Source organism: Bidens hawaiensis, unplaced genomic scaffold (genome assembly GCF_021521415.1).
Source record: "Bidens hawaiensis isolate Kalapana, Puna unplaced genomic scaffold, B.hawaiensis_p1.1 tig00022155_1, whole genome shotgun sequence".
NCBI classification, from domain to species: Eukaryota; Viridiplantae; Streptophyta; class Magnoliopsida; order Asterales; family Asteraceae; genus Bidens; species Bidens hawaiensis.
This window is the reverse complement of record NW_027493433.1, coordinates 313,295-330,065: the sequence shown is the minus strand read 5'-3', so window position 1 is coordinate 330,065 and position 16,771 is coordinate 313,295.

Sequence of the window (16,771 nt, the reverse complement as noted above, 5' to 3'; positions counted from 1 at the left end):
CAATGGCCCCGAATTTAAAAAAAATTGGCTCTCAATGGTCCATCGTTAAAAAAAAAACTTAACAGCTAAAGTTTACATCAGTTTGAAATTCGGAAGAAATTGGATTTTAATAATCCCAACTAAATGCTATTGGCCGATAATAATCTCAACTTAGTTTATTCCTACCGATGGCCCCAAATTTAAAAAAATTGGCTCTCAATGGTCAATCGTTAAAAAAAACTTAACGGCGTTAAGTTTTTCCGAATTTCAAATTGATTTTTAGGGGTTTTGCTCGGAAGGATGATACAGTCGATTGATGTAAACTTTATCTCGAAACGTTGCTCCAAACGTCTTGATTAGTGCCTCAAATCAGGTGTTTGAACTACAAATTAACAAAAATTAGGCGGTTTGGAGCATCGTTTCGAGTTAAGTTTTACATGAATCGACTCGTATCCTCATTCCGATCAAAAACCCTAAAAAATCAGTTTGAAATTCGAAAGAAACTTAACACCGTTAAGTTTTTTTTAACCATGAACCACTGAGAGCCATTTTTTTTAAATTTGAGACCATCAATGAGAATAAACTAAGTGGAGATTATTATCGATCAATAACATATAGTTAGGATTATTAAAATTCAATTTGGCTAAAGATTATTACATAAACTTATAGGGATAATTAATATATAAGTTCAAATTATTTCATTTTTTTAATCAAGATCATTTAAATATCAAAACTAATTTGAATACCACTTGATTAGAATATGGTTTCTTTCATGTCAAAACATGAATATGGTTTTTTTCATGTCAAATCTAACATAAGCAATCGGCCGGTTGGTGATAACACATCCAATTTTAATGGAGATAGGGTCCAAACGTAGCATTCGATATCCCCCCCCGGGGGGGGGGGGAACCTAACACACGCTATTTGGTATGGCCTCTCATCGCATAATAGGCCATCATTATAAAACCTTTCTACACGCTACCAACTATATGCAAAGTGCAAACCCATGACTTCTTCGTCCATGTCATGGAGAGGGTCTTATCAGCTATTGAATCACTACTTTTGTGTTTAAATCATGAATATATCAGTTAAATAATAATTAAAAATCTTTATATACGTAAAACAAGGAAAATTTAGCCTGTTGTTTTGGACTTTTGGCCTTGTGCGGTCCCAACCCACGCACCCTCAGGGCTGGCCCTTACAATAGTTGATTAAATCACCGTACAATGAAGACTCACACGATACATGGTTCATTTATTACACCACAACCACTTCACGAGAAGGCCATTATAAATACATGCCCAACCACCATAATGTACGACATTCACCTGCCTTTATTCTCGTATTGTTTCACTTCTTATTTTCATGTTTGAGACTGATCACTGACATAACTTCATGTGACAAGGCTAATATGTTCGTTGCTTGCAAATAAATGGAGCGTGCGTTACCAAGCTTTACACCACAATAACAAAGCAAGTTTTCTACATGATTATGATAACATAATTGAATTCGTAAGTTAACTTTGTATTTGTCTAGTTGAATAGAACTGGTTCACTTAAGTAGTAATAAGTTAGATAACAGTGTACTTGTAATTCTTTCTAATTAGCTCCTTGCTAGTTGTCGTTTTTTTAATATTATCCTATAGTTAAAAAAAAGTAAAAATTTGAATTTTGTAGATCCCATTATTTTTTTTTTACCATTTTTATCACCCTTAGTCCTTTACAATTCTAGGTTGTAATTGGCCCCTAGACACCATATGGTCCCAATCTTTATTGTTTATACGGTATGGTCCTCAACCTGATTAATTCCCCCACATTTGCAGTGTGCCAGAAACTTCAAAGATCTAATAAAATTACAAATTAATTTGATCATCAAATGATCATAATATACATGAACTAAAAACTTATATAATACGGTATGCAGAAAGTGTGATGAGGGCAAACATTTTATTTATCCCACGAGATAAAGATCGACACTGCTCTTATTGAGACCCTCCGGTTCTAAATTCTTTTTCATATGAAGTAGATAAAGCAGATAAAGATAATATAAAGTGTGGCTAAGAGGGTTGCATTAAAAAACACATGAAGTACTAATAAGAAATAAGAACAGTTGTACAATACTAGTAACATATAGAAGTGGTGCGGAAACTATAGTAGAAACCAATGTTTAGTAGCCGGACTAGATATCGAACTGGGCGCCTCTTTGGTTCACTGTTTGGACTGTATTTAATAACTAGGTAAAGTCATAATTAATTTGAAATGTTCCAACATTACATAAAATTTGAATACTTTATTAAATTAAATAATACAACTTTGTTGTTATATATGTTACTTATACTTAAAAAAAAATAAAGGAAGTGTATTGTTTTCTTAGGAAAAACTAAATTTGAAAGCATTTTTAAAAGAAGAAATTAAAGCAATTGATAGGGTATTAAAGTCATATTTGTAGAAATAAAACACAAATATTATTCAAGAAGAATTGTGAAGTGCTTTTACATATACATGAGAGCTCTCGAGTGTAAATTTTTTAAGTTAAAAAGACATTTTATGTTCAAGTATCACGGGATGTTTGTTAAGTATTGTGATGATACGAAAATGTAAAGATGTTTATAGAGATAGATAGAAAATAAGTGTTTTGAAATATCAATGAATATCTGATGTATCAACGGATTTGTGTTTCTACTTTAAAGATTCGTATAAGTGTACGTTATTACGCATATATAAAGCGTAAATCGAAATTGGTCTTTCATATTAAAAGTTACATTTAAAATTAGTTAAAAAAGGTAATAAATAAACCTAGTTATCAACTTATCCATACATATTAATACACATGTGATCATATGTCACATGATAGCAATATTTGTAATATAAGCCATACATCAGTTTAACAAACAATTAAACTTCAAAAAAACAATCCAAATTAAAATTAGCATAAATTACAGAATGCAATATTATCATGCCTACTTATAATATAGCTACTCGTTAATATATGGTAGGACTAGAACAATATTAATTAACTAAGAATACAAAAACTCTAAGCGTTTTGAACAACTTGAGCATTTGTAGCTTCTTTTAATGATATTGCAAACCGGCATGAAGCAAAATCTCCATTTATGAGTGCAATCGACGGCCTCCACTTTGCCACCGCAATGAGGGCAGGCTCCAGGAGCGTCTTGGCGGCTTAACTCCTTCTCTTCTACATTGCAGACGTATAACAGTCTCATTTAGCACGATCTGCTGGCTCAACGTACGAGTTTGATGGCCGGAGTTTGGGAGAATGGGGGTGTGTTTGGCTTTGCCTTAAATTTGGTTTCTTCATATGATATTTAAAGAAGAGGTCCGTTGCTACATTCAAGTACAATTTTGTTTTTACCTTTGTTATTATGAGATGTTTATTTTATTTTTATTAATTAATATGTAGCATTGTATATTTGTATTATAGTTTCTTTTAATCTAGAATTAAATACGTTATTAGTTGTTTAATTACAACTTGTTTGTAAAATGGAAATTAGGTATTTATTTTCATACGGACTTATTTCCATGCACGTAAGAAAAAAATGGTTACGTAATTTTTATTACGATTTGATTAAAGTTATTCGAGCGTTATTTTAGCTTTGAAAGCCGACCATGATTACTAGAAACATTCATGGTTTAGCTTGATCAAATTTGATGGGACTTCTAGATTGAATTGGTAACTAAGCAGAAGTAATAGCACTACTGCTTGTATATTAGATATAGATAAAAAAAAAATTGATGTCACAATAACTTTTTATCACTACCTTTAACTTTCTAAGTAAATTGTTTCACAACCTAACCAATCTTACGTTGTTGTCTGATGGTTGAATTTGTGAAATTAGATATGCAAATTTGTTACATTTGGGCGTAGACGAATTTATTTTTTGGTTTAGTTTTGGTGTCGTAACCCGATAGCGACCGAATTTGGGTCGACTCGCAGTCACATCACACAAGTTTTACCATTGTCCATTTGACTACAAGTCGTTTGAATATATATATATATATATATATATTTTATCATAAACCACACTGCACACGTTGCTACAATTGATATGTTTATGCTGTCGTGGGGGTTGCATTTGTTATCACTACATGGACACTACGACTATTACTACTACTACCATTAATGTCACTGTCTATGTTGTCGCACACTAGCACTCTCTTAATTGCTTGTCATATTCATAGTCATAGACTTCACCATTTCTAGCCCCTTGATCGGTTTCACCCCTACCATCCTACATATGTTGCGTTAACAGCCCATGTGCGCCGCTAATGATCTTCAGTCATCAGCCACCTCCATGGCCCCCTTCATTGTAAATTGATAAAAAAAAATTCATAAACTCGTACCTAAATAGATCATCGGTAATTTGTTGACATTATAATATTTAACATAAAAAATTAAGAGGAACGAAACCATGCTAATTACATTGTTATTTTCAGATTTCGGTATCCGTCAGTAATTAGCGAAGTACTACACAACGGTTGTATTTTGTTTTCTTTTATTATTTTTCGTTGGTAATTATAATTTTTTCATAGCTGATATATATATTTTTTATTGTATGGTGTTCCTTTTACAAATGTGAGATTGTGAGTTTAAATCATTGTATATAGAAGATAAAAATGGTATTTAGTAGCGTCTTGACTTAGACAAGTAACGTGATGATTTCTTATTTTCTGAAAAAAAAAAATTGTTATTTCATAATATGTGAATAGTCACTACTCTTTTATTAAATTCACTTGACGTTTCCGACTAAAAAGTGATTGAAATTACACTAAAGAAAATGGCATGATGAACCTTTATTTTACAAGAAAAGCTGTGTTAGGTGAAGTTACATTAGACATAATATAACTTTTTGAAAGGTTGCATCTGAAAGAAACTAGTTGCATTAGGTCTAATGCAGTTTCACTTAATGCTGCTTTTTTGTAAAATAAATGTAACGTTAGACCAATTTTTTAGTAGTATATAATGTAAAATGATATTTTACACTACTACCAAAATTAAAGTTAAAACCATCACAACCTCCATTATTTTAATCTGGGACTATATGGTAGCTCTTCCCCAATGACAAATTCCATGTCCACCTCCACAAGATACACCTTTGAATATCTTCATGATGTCTGTACAGTAACGGACACAGGATTCGTTTTTATGAAGACGATTGGGAGGCTTAATAAAAATTTTATTGGGGCGATCGTGATTTTATGGTACAAAGGACGGTACTTGCCCCCTATTCTTCGTATGTGACGCACCTGCATTTGTATATTGTCGCTACCAATATCTCAAACCAAATACAAACACAACAGCATAACTATTTAATTTCTCTTGTTTACTAAAACCTTAAACTAGCTAGTGTTTCTTAGCAAGAAACCTTAAGCATGAGTGAAGTAATGTAATTATTGGTTATGTGATTTTATGTTGGTATGTGCTAGTGAAATTTTTGTTGTACCGGTTTATGGTGAAGGGGACCATGGAGCTTGCGATGGATGATTATCAACGGTGCACATGGGTTGGTGAATCACGACAAGAATTATATCTTTACATGGAGAAAGAAAAAAACTATTTTTCTAACGCAATTCCATTCAGTATTTCTATTTTTATATTAGGCAACAAATGTAGGTTGGTAGGGGCGAAACCGGACAAGAGGATATAATGGTGAAGGTTATGACTATGAAGATAGCAAGCAATTGGGCGGGTGATGGTTGTGGTGGTGACAGTAGTGACCATAGGTCAAAACTGATCATTTGTGGCCATAGGTCAAAAATCATTCGTAAATGTCGCTAAATAAACAACGGTTATACCCAGTTAAAATCTTATAAATAACAAAGTTATTAGCAAGGTCTGAGAAATGTGAGATGTAGGCAAACCATATCTTTTATCCCAAATAATAGAGATGTTGCCTCCAAAAAATGATGCTAAATAAAATGATACTAATTTTCCGAATTTGAATTATATTATGTTTACTTATATAACCAACGGAGCATTCCCTTGTATTCTCACTTTACTTTTCATCCCTAATCCGTTGGTGATTATTCAACACTAAAATGGCAATTAAATTGACATGTTAACTGTCGCTACTCCCCGTCTGCGTTCTGTGTTTGAATATCCCGTCGGTAATATGGTAATATCCTCCGATAATTCATCAAAAACCACATTACCCACACCCTGCTTTCCTATGGCGTATTTTCGACAAAATAATGCCAATACCAACTTTCATCTGTCGGATTTTCGGGTAGTCATTTGTTTTATAGTGATTGCTTACATGTGTTCCATAGTTCATAACTATGGCTCTAAAAAGGATTGCAAGATAAAAGTTTATGCAGTGACCTAAAGATAAAAATCAAAACATGTTAGTACTTGATTCATAACACTTTAATGTAAAATACTTAATAGTAACATCCTATTTTATTTTAACCCCAAATATAATATAATATATACCTAACAAATAAGTAAATATTCATATTGACACGGGTTACAATCTGGTGAACACAGTCTACTTTTTTCGGGTTTTTTATTTAACCATTTATTTCATTTATCCATTCGTAATATATAAATTTACAATCTTTATATATTACTTTCTTTTGCCGAGGTAATAGCCGGTTTTTAACCTAGTATGTGAATAAGATGTCCGGAGTAAGAAGGACGAGAAGGTTTGCTTATGTTTATGTAAGATGTGTTCTGACTTTAAAAGACATAAAAGTTGTGGGGGATGTTTCAAGATAAGAAACAAACAAAAGTCCTTTTTTGTGCGTCCTCTTATTTAGGACCAAATGTTTAAACTTTATCTTTAACAGGGTTGTGGGTTATAATAGGAAGTATAGTTTTTGTAGAAAGGATAAGAAGTTATATTGTCCATTGATTTTGAATATAGAGGGTTGAGATTAGTTTAGGGGGAAATTAAGTGTGAACATAAGGTAAAGGGCATAAAAGGAATGACACATTTGTTGACTTTCTCTCTCCACATGCAAGGCACATGCCAAATTCCCCCATCATTTTAAAACGTCTATAACTTTTTTTACAACGTTTTTATTGAAAAACAAATTCATCATAATAACGAGTGTCTTTTTATCTTTTATATGAGTACCATATTATTATATAAAAATTAAAAAAAATTAGTGGGTTTTTTTACGTATTGTGTTTTACCAAAATTGTGTTATACAATTGTATTTATCATTGTGTTTTTTTTTTCTCATAGTGTTTTTTTTTTCCATTGTGTTTTTTTTTCATAGTGTTTTTTTCGTTATGTTTTTAACATTGTGTTTTTTAAATTGTGTTTTTCATAGTGTTTTTCATTGTGTTTTTTTCGGCGGCCATTTTCCGATTACTTTTTTTCGGAGACTTTTCGGTGAATTCCGGCGATTTTTCCGGCGAAATTTCTTGAAGATTGTTTTCCGATGACTTTCCGACGACTTTTCCCGTGAAATTTCCATAGACTTTTCCGACGAGGTGGTGGCTGTGGGTGACGGTTGTGGTGGCGGTGGGCGGTGGAGTGGTGGTGGTTGTAGGAGATGAGTGAAGATGTAAGTGGGTTTTTGAAATTAATTTAAGTGGGTTTTGAGATTAAAGTGTGACTAAAATACCTTCCTTCCTAACCTTCTTAGGAAAATCAAACTTCTTATTTGAACTTAACTCATCTTTAATATTATTAGGCGAATTATATTTTCTATCATATCATTTGTTAAAAATATCTAATTATAATCACCAGCTTGGTCTACTTATAATGGTAGTGATGGTCTTACTTATGGGCTCAAATCAAGACGCTCTAAAAAGAAATATTTGAATATCAATCTCATCGATATCATCGATCTCATAAGTATTATATCAAATTCCATCAATCGGATCACTTTTTCGAGAAATACGAGACATCTATGTCATACAAGTAAAGAGATCTATTCATTGATAAGAAAAAGAAAAAACGTAAACGGGAACTGGATTGATGATAAAATAGAATCCTGGGTTGCAAACAGTGATTCGATTGATGATGACAAAAGAGAATTCATTGTTCAACTGTGTATTCTTTACAATTGAATAGTTGTGGATTATAAGCTCAGTCTAGTTTCACTTGAGATATGAGTGAAAGATGGGGAAAAAATTGATTGTTCCAAAAGAAAAAAAAACAATATCTAATTAATCAAGCTTTTAAATTTAGCATATGCTTTTTAAAACACATTTTTCATGAAACCACCATACTATTGTCATCTAAAATTACCATATTGTGATAACATTCAAAACGATTACAATAAAGTGGAAATTAAACGGACAACCAAGCTGCGTCACAACCCACTTTTAAATAGCTGGTCCTAAAAATAAAGCTTTGGGTCTTAGGGCCTGAAAAATTACTATGTACGACCCATCGAATCCCAACCACAGGGGCTAGGAAACCAAATGTATCGAAAGCAAAAGGATAAACATGTGTTGATTCTCTAAACATGTTTTCTCGTGTTTAGCAATTTTGCTTGTTTCCATGTTTAACGCAACCTAAACCGCAACAAACCCATTATCTCGAAGCCCAACAAAAGAAGACATTACTGTAGATTCCACACTTACTATGGTTTAAAATATATAAACTACCTATCAAGTTATAGCTTAAAATCAGGGATTTATGTTGGTTACTACCGTCAACTAGCAAGTTATTGCTACCAAGCCAATGACCAGCTAGCTAATAGTTTTTATAGTTGATCTATCCAACTATTAACGGTTTTAACCTCAACTAACATACTCTTTCATTAAGAGTTGTGATGTTTTAATAAAACATCATGATGGTTCGCCAACTATAAAGACAAGTCCATTGTCACTTTTGGTACAAGCTTTTCATAACATATTTTGATACCCGTTCTTTAGTTATCTTTTAATTATATGGTTAAAGATTTAGAGCATGTATATAGTTAAATTCTAAAATATATACAGGCATGACCAGACTACAGAACGTGCAAAATAGCTACCAAACTTGTGAGCACAGTGTTTACCATAAGTTCTATTGACCAGATTGCGGACGCAAAATTTTAGTAACTTGATTTAGACCGAACTTATAAATGACCAAAATAATTTGGGACATTTTGAACGTAGCTATTAGTTAAATATTTTCGCTTCTTTGATGAAAAAATTAGTGAAATCCAGAGTTTATTTTTCACTTTTTGATTAAACAAATACTCATGAGCTTAAAAAAAATAAGAAAAAGGTTGCTTCAATCTTTATCACACGTCTATCACAAGTTCATTTCAACACACCATCAAATCACATAATACAAGTCTTTTGGCTCCACTTTCTCAACAATTTTTTTTTTATCTTTATTTTTTTTTTACTTTTTGTTAAATCCATTGTTGAGGTCAATACTTTTGTTTGTAACATGCCTCTTGATTGCACACAATTATTAAATATGGAATCTATTCACAGTACAACAATACCCTTCAATGACTAAATAAAATGACATGAAGAATTAATGCAACTATTGAAAAAACATTATAAAAAACATATATTGTAGAATGAAATATTGTTCCACATTATATGAATAAATATGTCGCGGTGTTGTAAATTAAGCGTACAATTATGATATAATCCACACGATATGCTTACGGGAAAGTTACAGTAACACGAATGGTGTGAATGTTCCCGGCAAAACTTGTACCATGCGTGAGCGTAGCGTGAAAGCCACAGTCACACGAAGGTTGCAGGCGAAAGTTAAAGAGAGTCAAAAGACTTAGCAGAAATTAACAACCTGCCAACATTCATTAACCATTATCTGGGTTTAGTCCACTTCTCACCATCACAGACTGTTGGATCTCATCTATAACCGAATTTAATTTACAAGCTATAATCGCTCTTTTGCTTGGCTTGCGAGAGAATATTAGACCATAAACTAGAGGATAGAAAATGTGGTATTTCTCTTTATATTGAAACTCAAATTTATAACTTTAGTTAACAATCAATAATACATCATACTTCGTTTTTTCTTATGGGAAAATATAAAAATATATAAAATAAATAAATTGAATACATTTGCTTTTCTGTTATCCATTGATGAATAATTGTCATTTTGCAAAAACACCCATGTGAGTTTTGGTTACTACTTTTTATATTTTTTCCAAAATGACAACACTGTACAAAGTAGAAACTAGAAAAGCATTATGATCCATTTATATTTTTGTTTTTTCTTTCATAAAACAAAATACCTTTTAGAAAATCATCAATTAAGAAGTACAAAAATAATAAACAAATAATTAAATTTATCAAAATGTCAGAAAATAAAAAATATGTCGGTCGAGGTAGTAATTTTTTTATTCTTTAAAATTGTATATGGGTTACCGAATACCGACAACTAGGAATGAGCAAAACGGGTATTGGTACCGATTTGATACCGTCGGTACTGAATCGGTACCAAGTTTTGTGTTTTCGATACCGGTATTCAATCATTTCCTCATAATTCAATCATTTTTATCTGATTTTACAAATCTCGAGCTAAATATATAAACCTAGTTTGTTAATTGAATAGGAGATATAAGAAACTAGAAAGAAAAACAAATGAAGTGAGTTACAAAAAGAAGCATAGTAAAGTGAAGTAATTAGCTGCTTAAATTGTTGTTTAGGACATTACTCATATTTACAAATAAACATTAAGCAAGTTAACCTGAAACAAGTCACGATTTGAAGGGTGTCCGGTTTAGTGATGATGTATTATAAATAAAGTACGTCTAGCTAATACTTAATCTATGTTTTCATATTGGCTTAAAGATTTTATTTGATACCAATTCCGTTCAGACGAAAACAACTCATTAAAAAGCTATGAGCAACTAACACGTCTTTCAATACAAATTTTACCAATTTAACAAGTGAGTGTTTAATACCTATTATAAATAATACTTATATGCTATGCAGTCAATATCGCCGATATATCAGTGATATATCGGCTATCGGTCCCTTGATGAAATATCAGTCAAAATATCGGTTAGAATATTGTACTAATAATATCAGTGATATTGACGGATATGGACAAATATTTACCGATATATCACCGATATCAGTGTTTTAAGTCTTAATTATCAACTTTGCTGTTGCTGTTTTCTTCCTCTGTCACCTCGGTCACACGAATATCATTTGCTGGCTTTGAGGGATTCATGCACTCTCGTGAAAAGTGACCCATCTCACCACAGTTGTAGCATCGTAGCTTCGACTTGTCAAACCCAATCCTTTTCCTGTCAGAGTTATTGAAGCTATCTTTCCCATACGTCTTCATGAAGTTTGTGGCTCTTTGCACAGCCATTGCCATTTGGTACTTGATATCCAACTTTTCAAGATCCTTCTGATTGATATCTCTCAAATCCCCAGCCTTAAACTGTGGTGGCAATAGATTTCCTTGCAATAATTCTTCATGACACGACAGAAAGGCATGGACTATTGAGACATTTCAATCATTCAACAACGGAAGAGCTTCACAGTAACTTGAAGGCTTGCTTGGTTGAGGTTTTGAAGATGAGGAAATCCCTTGAGCTTTTAATGCTTGGGCAACCGCACTGTCGACTGCCTTTTGAAATGAACTTGTATTGGAAGAATCTGATTGATTGCTGGTTGAAATGAAAGCAGTTGGTTGTGAAAGCACATGGGGAGTACTTAGGAGTGGTCATAGAATACACATTCTGTTGGGTTTTGCTAATAAAAGCAGTTGGAAATGAAGAAGCAGTACTCACTCCAGCTTGATTTAGAGAACTCAGATGATTATTCATTCTCATTTGCTCATCCATTTCAAATGATTTGATGGTAGAAATCAAATCACTGTTTGTCATGGCATTTAGATTTGTAGTTCTCTTTATTGTGATTGTGTTTGTACTCCAACTGTAGGGCAACGAATTCATCAACTTGTGATTGACCTCAGAGTTGGTTATGTTGACACTAGCAGCTCTGACTCTAACCATCAGCTTCTCAAATCTCTTTACCAAATCCAACATAGCTTCACCTTGTCGATGGTTGAACATATTGAACTCTTCTATCAATAAGGCCTTCTTATTTTCCCTAATTTCAGCATTGCCTTCAATCTTCTCAACAAGTGCTTCCCACAAACCCTTGACACTTGTGTGTTCATGAAGAGTCTCAGTGATCTCATTTGAAAGACAGACAGTTAAAATGAGATAGGCTTTCTTGTCTTGTGCTAATAAGTCTCTGTCTGCTTGATCATAGCTGTCAACAGTCTTAAGTTGTTCCCCAGCATCAGTGCAAGTCACAGGAATATGTGGACCTTGTTCAAAACATCTTATTAGGTCAGTTTCAGTCAATGAGATGTAGTTCATGAACCTCCATTTGAAGTCGACAAAGTTGTTATCTAAGGTCATAAACTTAGGAGGCTTCTGAGGGGTCCCACTTGGTTTTCCAACAGCAAATAACCCTTTAACAACTCGGAATCAGTGATCGTCATGGTCTTGGCAGTCTCAAACACTTAATAAACCAAAAGAAACTTAAATTTTAAGACAGTCAACTTTTTCGCGCGAAACAGCTTTCAACCGAAGGGAAAAAGATGTATCAAGCGAAGCGAAAAAGTTAAGCAAGCGAAGCGAAAAAATTAGGCAAGCGAAGCAAAAAAGTGAACTGTAACGCGAAGCAAAAAAGTTCCAAGCGAAGCGAAAAGTGAAGCGAAGCGAAACTCCACGCGAAGCGAAAAAGTAGACGATGCGAAAAAATAGGCTAAGCGAAAAACTGAGCGATGCGAAAAACCTTCTTGAGCGAAAAAGTTCAGTTTTCTAGAAGAAATCCTTCTCGGGATCTGTTTTACCTAACTTGTCAGTACCAGGTCAAAGGTTGGTACACAGAATTTCATGCCATGAGAAGCAAAAAATTTTTTCTTGTTAATTTCAACACTTTTCAAACCCGTAACACCAAAATTTATCACTTTTAAGCCTAAAACTTTTTAGATCTAGAACTTGAACACTTGTTATCTTCACCAAGAGCACTTTCTAAGACATTTTTATGAACTTGAAGCTGAATCTTTTTGTAGTTTTCTTGTCAAGAACACTTGTTTTCTTCTTCTCAAGATTAAAACCCAAGGTTGTGATCCAAAACCCTTAACTAGTGAGCCGAAGCTCTGATACCAATTGTAGGTCCCAACGTGGGTGGATCTAACAATAATCTTGGATCAACCGAGCTTAGTGCTAGCGGAAATCACACTAAGCCACCTAAGCGGTCTCGGATCTTGAGAGGTTATTTTCGGTTGGTTTGAGAGAAAGAGAGAAAGCCGAGAGAGAATGAGAGTTTGACAAAAAGGTTTCTTTTGATTAACAATGAACAACCAAAGCCACTTCTCATGACATGCTTCTTATAAATAGGGAAGCATGCATGAGAAGTAAGTTATATCAAATGCCCAATGGGCTTTACAACATTATTTCCCTTGGGCCTATACATTCATAACTAACAACTAAAGCCCAAAACACATAATTACAATACAAAAGACTAAAACAAAATGAGACTAACAAATAACCCTCTCGGGTACATACTATTAAGTTTATCAAACCAACTTAAATATTTTATTCACAATGTATGATTACATATACTAAAGAAAAGACTAAGATCCAGGCTTAACAATAGGCCAAGATCAAGCAAAACAAAGACAAGTAATTAACATGGAAGTTGCAAATCAATAAGTTACATATTTCAAATTATATTCTAGTCTAATATGCCCCCGCAAGATGGACGATCGTGAGAAAAGACATATCTTGTAAAAAAAAGCTTTCGGTAGCGTCGTGTGTGGGTCTTTGGAAGGACTTTAGTGGTGGAGGGGAACAGTGGGCCGATGGAACAGTGCGTCGCCGGAAAATATTTTATTGGTGGAAGGGAACAGTGGGCCGACGGAACAGTGCGTCGCCAGAAAATATTTTAGTGGTGGAAGTAAGTTAGATGGAGAAATTTGAGGCGGCAACAAGCTGTTAATTAATTTCAGTAGGTGGTGAAAACCGTTGCCGGAAGTTGGGATCGGAAAGAGCTCGACGGAGCACTTTAGGCTTTGATACCATAATAAGTTTATCAAACCAACTTAAATATTTTATTCACAATGTATGATTACATATACTAAAGAAAAGACTAAGATCAAGGCTTAACAATAGGCCAAGATCAAGCAAAATAAAGACAAGTAATTAACATGGAAGTTGCAAATCAATAATGGGATCACGGTTTGGAATATTGCATGGACGAGTGTTCCTAGCTCACAGGTTGAAGTCCGTTAGGTGTCACATCGATCATCATAGATGGGATGGAAACGATCATGCATACTCATGGAATTACCAAATACTGAGTAAAATTAATACATTGAACTGAAGGAGTAAAAAATGTGTGGAGCATTGCGGGTTATCCAAGCATCAAGTGGCATCCGGTAGACCAGCTTTGTAATGTGTTGTCAAGTTGACTTATTTGTTACTAAGGCTAGCTCGACCTCGACTCGAACTTTATACCGAGTTGGCTCAACTCAGCTCGAAATTAAAGCTGAAATCTGAAACTCGAGTTCGTCTTGATTATTATGATATCTATATAATTTGAGTATTTTTAATCATATCTGTATCTAATGAGATTTAAATTATTAATGCTATGCACGCAAAATGCAATTTTCATTTAGGTCATGTTTACCGGTCAAAATTTAGGTCATATTTATTTTTATTTTATAATTCCAATAAAATTAAAACTCTATAAAACGCATATTTAATAATTAGTTAAACATTTTTAAGGAATTTAATTAGTTTCAGTAACGTTAAAATATAAAATATATGATCACACAACAGCTAGGAACAATGCTTAAAACCAAAATAATTATTTAATTAGACCAGCCAGATTAATCTTAAAACCTGACTAGCAAAATAACTAATTTAATATTTTAACAATAAAAATATGTTAGAAATATAAAAAACAAACCAAAAGTGTGCAAAAGTTAAAAAGGCGTGAAAAGTTTCAAAAGAAACCTTCCATTCAAGTTCTATGACTCTATCCTCTCTATCTTTCTGGTTTAAAAAAAAACTTTAATTGAAACGATCGTGAATAACCAGCCTACCAAAGTGAAGCGATTTAAATGTATTGATGGTATACCTTTTTCCTAAACTAATATAATGGTTTTTGTTTTTAAAAGCTAATTTTATAGCTAACATATTATTAATTACGTTGGTTAAAGTTATAGCTAAAATGGAATAAACTTATGTATTTTGATAACTTATTCAAAGAAAAAAATACTACCAAATTTACCGAAAAGTACCTTTAAGAGACTTACAAGTTGATGCAACTATGACTTGTACCTTATTATCCGTATCTTGATATTCAATAAAACTTATATCGAAACTTAGAAAAAAAATAAGCACTTTGCAACGGTATGTTTGAAAATTTTTAATACTTAATATATTCAAAGATATAAAAGAAAAGCTAAAATAAAATAAAATTGAGGAATATATGGGTAAACTTAAGGGGGTGAAATGGTAATAATTATTAAAATTTACAAAAGTTGTTTATAGTTGAGGGGTAAAAATTGTATTTATAATTTAACAACTAAAAGAGTTGTGAAAGGCTATTGATTAAAAGACCATACTACCTTCTTAAAAATTAAGAGGTCTTTTGATTCTCTTTATATATAGTATAGATATAGATAATATTTGACAATAAGTTGTAAGGTTTTAAATTTCACTGCTTAATATTATTCAAAGTTCAAGAACTATTTGTATGAGTAAACTCAACTTTTGAGACTCCATGGTTTCAGGACATTTCAGATGTATAGATGTAAGGGATTGAAAAAGCCGAAAACATGGGATATAACAAAATGGTGTAATATCAAAAGTAACTTTTTGTTTCTTTTCATGTAAGGCGACCTGGATACCCTAATCTCCACGTAAACGGTTTTCAATGTTTTCTTGTCTAAGATGGGGTTTCATTAATTTGAGAAGCATTTGAGTTGAGAAAACTTATAAAAACTCAGTATAACAATCAATTATTTGTAAACAAAATGTGATATATCTGCTATTATCATCACATAAAACAAAAGGTTTTAATTTATCTATGATTTATCCTATGTGTGACATTTTGATTGTTATTTATGTTGTACGTGTTACATATGCAACAATCAAAACGTTACACATAGTGTAACTCATAGGTAAAATAATTTTTTTTGTTAAAATTTCTTATGTGATGATGATAACATACATTATATATATTGTGTTAAAAAATATCTTTGATTGTTATAATGGGTTTTCAAAATTTTTTTCAACTCAACTGGGTTTTTAAATTATATATGTCATGTATATAATCATAACTAGTAAATCCTTGAATTATGAGCAAATACATTGAAACGTACATACGTAAAGGAACCATCACCTTTAAGTTTAAGCCTTTCAATCAATCGCACAACGATCGTGAATTGTAAACTTACATTGTAGACACTTTAAGATTAACCAGTACTCATTTATTATCTTGCCACATTTGGTGCAATCGCCATCACTCTCAGCCCCTACCATCAATGAAAGGGGGTGTGGATGATCTTTGATCTTATATAAGCTTCCAACCTTTATATTCCCAAACCTAGAACCGCCTTTCGAACATAAGTCGGTGATATATGCTTTGATTTGAGGCATTAGCGGAGCACAAGAAGAATGAATGGATTGGACACATGTATGACAATGGTAGAAAGAAATATACGGGTTAAGCTCCTCTTCACAAACTTCACAAAAATAATCACCACCATGGTTTTCAATTGGGTTGTAACTTAGAGTCATCGGGTGCTTATCATACTTGTGTCTAATTTTCTCAGATAAAAACAAAGCACACTCGGGATGCA